The sequence below is a fragment of the Otolemur garnettii genome, unplaced genomic scaffold (genome assembly GCF_000181295.1).
Source record: "Otolemur garnettii isolate 467f Iridium unplaced genomic scaffold, OtoGar3 scaffold00094, whole genome shotgun sequence".
Lineage (NCBI taxonomy): Eukaryota > Metazoa > Chordata > Mammalia > Primates > Galagidae > Otolemur > Otolemur garnettii.
Window position 1 is genome coordinate 3,770,015 of NW_003852489.1, and position 4,564 is coordinate 3,774,578.

Genomic DNA, 4,564 nt, shown 5'->3' on the forward strand with positions numbered 1-4,564 from the left:
TATAATGTGTGTTTTTAGGTATTTTGTGTAAAAATTAATCTAAATTTTTTTATAGGTAACTCTTTTCTAGTTATTTCTTTTGGAATTTACATGGTTTTATGTTCAATATTAGAAACTTAAAAGACTTTATTGAAAAATCTCATGAGGACCCAAATCCATGTTTGTCCTTGAAGTAAGGTGAGTGGTGATGGTTTCTCTTTACCTTTCCAGCATTTTAATTTGTTCATTTTTATCTGTAGTGCTGTAGACACTGTTTTAGCATATAATCATTTAGTCCTGTCAGTTTTTCTTCTCAGGTGTATGCACCAGGGCATTTCCTTAGATGGGGTGTTGGGGAGGTGCTGTGTGCATTCTTGGAATGAACGCTCCCTTAATATAGTAAATATTTATTAAACATGTAGTCTGTGGTCCTTACCCAAATTTTATTAGTTGTTGCAAGAACATCTTTTACAGAATTTTTCTCCAATTTGGGATTCAGTTGAGGATCATATACTGTGTTGTATTCTCTTAATTTGAAAAAAGTCCTCAGTCTTTGTCTCTGACAACATTAAGTTTTTTCTAATAACAGTAGGCTGGTTATTTTATAGGGTGTTCTCAATTTGGGTTTCTCTAATGTTTCCTCTTGGCTGTGCACTTTTGACTGTAGTAGTACGTAAGCAATCCAGTATCTTTCCGAGAATGTCACATCCAGAGTTGCATGGCATTTGTCCCTTATTGGTTATATTAATTTTGATTAATGGGCTAGTGTTTTTATTTTTTCAACCTACTTATAATTCATAAGTAATTTGATGGGGGAGGTACTTTGAAATTATATGAAACATCTCATAAAACATGATCATTTGGATTCATCACCAATTGGTTCTTACTTGAGTCAGTTTTATTCTTTGGGTTGCAAAATGGTGATTTTTTTCTTAATTATTTTAAATATTTATTATATTACAATATAATTTGGTATTATATGGTATGGAAGAGCTTTCCTTGAAGGATGAATTTTTTTTTAGTTACCCAACTCTTATGCCACTCATGAAGGATGAATTTTTGATAAATAGGTGGATACTAGGAAGAACGTGGATCAAGACAGAATTAGAAAGTCCTATGGGGGTGTTTGATACGGATGGCAAATAGTCAAGTTTACTTGATGCATAGAGCATATATAGACTAGTAGTAGGCTAAAGATGTTGGTTGGATAAGATGGCCAACCTGTGGAATTTGGAATTATTTTGTGGGATATATGGATTTGTTGGAAGGGAAAAACATCTTCATAGTTTTTAGATGATTGTGACAGTGATATTAATAAAAAGAATTTCCATTCTTCAATTTCTATTGAGAAGGTTGTGAAAAAAGTATTAAGATCTATCAAGCTAGATCTTGGCCGGGTGTGATATTTCATGCCTATAATCCTAGCACTCTGGGAGGCTGAGGCAGGTGGATTGCTTGAGCTCAGGAGTTGGAGACCATTCTGAGCAAGAGTGAGACCCCATCTCTACTAAAAGTAGAAAAAAACTAGCTGGGCGTTATGGTGCACACCTATAGGTTGAACTACTTGGGAGGCTGTAGCAAGAGGATTGGGTAAGCTCGAAAGTTTGAGGTTGCTGTGAGCTATGTATGATGCCATGGCACTCTACATAGGGTGACAGAGTCAGAATCTGTCTCAAAAAAAAGAGAGAGAGAAGAGTGCTAGATTTAGTTAAGGGAAGAAGGTAGAAATAACCTCAGAGAACAGTGGTGGTTATGCAGGAATGGTTGATAAAGATGATGGACCTTACTAGTAATAATAGGGGGATGCAAATGAAAATAACAGATGCCATTCATTCGTATCAGATTGGCAACAGTTAACATGCCTGAAAAGTGTTAGTGTAGAACAAATTGCTCTTAGAGAACATTTTGGCAATAATTAGTAAAGTTGGAGCTGTGTCCAACCTGTGTGATCCAGTAAGTTCACCTCTAGATTTAAATCCTAGGAACTCTTTGAGATTATATAAAATATTCTGTTCCTCATAAAATTTGACTCCTATAGATTTAGCATCCATTACTGATGTTAAATACATAAAAGTGTTAATACAGCATCCATAAAAATATTAAATATAGCATTCATTAAAATGCTAAATGTACCCTTGTTTCTATAGTAAAAATTTGAAGAACAGTATACATATATAGCTGTCAATAAAGAAAAGGTTTAATAAATTGTGATATGTTCTTAGAATCAAGTTTAAAATAGCAGTGAAAGTGATTTTGGAGGCTCCTAATACATGCTTCTTAACTGCTTTGCAGAACAGATAAACCAGTTCATATTTCTACCAGCAATGTAGGACAGTGCCAATCTTACTACAGCCTTGTAATCCCTCATAATTATTGTAATTACAGACAAAAAGTTACCTCGTTATCTTAATTTGCATATTTAGATATTTAACATTTTTCGCATGTTCAGACAGTCTATAGGAAATAATAAAATTACATGACTTGAATTTATAAGACCACATAGTAAATATTTAAGGCTTTTTGGCCATATAGCCTCTGTTGCAACTATTCTGCTGTCGTAGTTTGAAGACAACAAGAAACAATGCATAAATGAACAAATATTGTTTTCCAATAAAACTTTTTGGAGAATGAAATTCAAATTTTGTGTATTTTTTCATGTGTCAGGAAATATGGTCAGCCTTTAGTATCTGGGGTTCTGTACCCACAGATTCACCTAACTGCAGATTGGATTGAAAATATGCCAAAGGAAACCCCAATAAAAAATAATACAAATAAAAACCAAAAAGTATAACAACTTATTATAGAGCATTTACATTGTATTAGTCATTATAAGTAATCTCCTAAAAATAGAAAAACTGAGGCAAGAGGATCCCTTTAGCCTGAGTTGGAGGTTGCTATGAGCTGTGACGCCAGCACTCTACCCAGGGTAACAGCTTGAGACGCTGTCTCAAAAAAAAAAGAAAAGAAAATGAGATGAGTTAACCCAAAATACAGCCTAGCACCGAGTGCTTTGTATGTGAGATGTATTCATAAACAACTGTTGTACTAACCCCAAGAGTGAATACAGACAACATTAGTTAGGAATTCAAAATGAGTGGTGTAGTCAATAAATGCTATAATAGCTGGAGAAGTAAGGTAAACGGATTTTAAGCTTAGTTTTCAAGGAAGAGTAGGACTTACACTGAAACAAAAGAGACAATTTGTGTGGTTGGGGAGAAGAACCGATGGACTATCTATCAAAGTCACCTTGAGAAGGGTTTTGCAATGTGTGGTCTGTATCTTGGGTTAAAACTGAGTGGGTCAAATGAAGAGTACTTTGAGTGCTATCATTCTTGCAGATAGAAACATTTGAAAGTTAGCTTGGGCCATGTGTGCTGCTAGTCTGCTACTTCATTTATTCCCCCCCTTAAAGAGATGGAATTTTAATCTCATGTCCATATCTGATCTCGTGGCTCAGCTAGACAGTAACTCAACTATCGAGACTCTAAGAGCTGTCTTTATTGGGTTAGTTTTTATTTTCACCATGTAGAAGGCTTTGTACAGTAATTCCTCCTATCTGTGGTTTTGTTTTCTGAGGTTTCAGTTACCTGTGTTCAGCCATGGTCTGAAGATAGGTGACTACAGTATAATAAGATATTCTGAGAGTGTAAGACCATATTCATATAACTTTTATTATATAAAATCATAAATTATTATATAACTATATATAAAATTATATCAATATTGTGCTATTTTATTATTAGTCTCTTATAGGGCATAAGTTACAAATGAAACATTATCATAGGTATATGCTGTATGGGGTTTGGTTCTAGCTGCAGTTTCAGGCATTTGCTGGCGGTCTTGGAACATTTGGGAGTACTGATCCCAATTAATCAGTGGCCAGTGGAACTAACCTAAAGAGATCTTTTCTCAGTGCTAATGGTGCTGGCTTAGAAAAGACAAATAAAATTTAAATCAATAAAATAAAAGGTTTATGAATGCTATATATTTTTCATCTCAGGAGTGTTATGGAATGAATAGTAGTTGTGTGGTTCTATACATACAACCCCTAAGCTCACAGTTATTTGGAGTATGAACAACCAGGAAAAGGAAATAACCAAGCGTTTGGTGTGTTTCACATAGTAATATGCTTAACAGTCAGGATACAATAAGATAAGGCATTTTTTAAATAGTTAAATCCTAATGTGTCCTAGGTTTGGTATATATTCAGAGCAGGCTACTACAGGAGTACTACTTACAAACTGCCCACTATGATGAATGTGAGGACTTCAAGACTCAGAATTGCTTTCCCATATCACTTTTTAAAAAAAGACTTTATAGAAGAATTTAATATTGAGTATGTAATTTTACATTGTAGGTATTGAAAAAATGTTTGTTCAAGAAGTAAATTAGATTATAATTCCTTGAAACTTTATAATCAAGTTAACCAAAACTTTTTTTTTTTATTGAATGATAACTATGTACATTAATGCACTTCTGGGGTACAGTGTGGGGTTTTCACACACAATCCGAAACACTTCCATCAAACTGGTTAACATAACCTTCATGTCATTTTCTTAGTTATTATTTTAAAATGTTCACATTC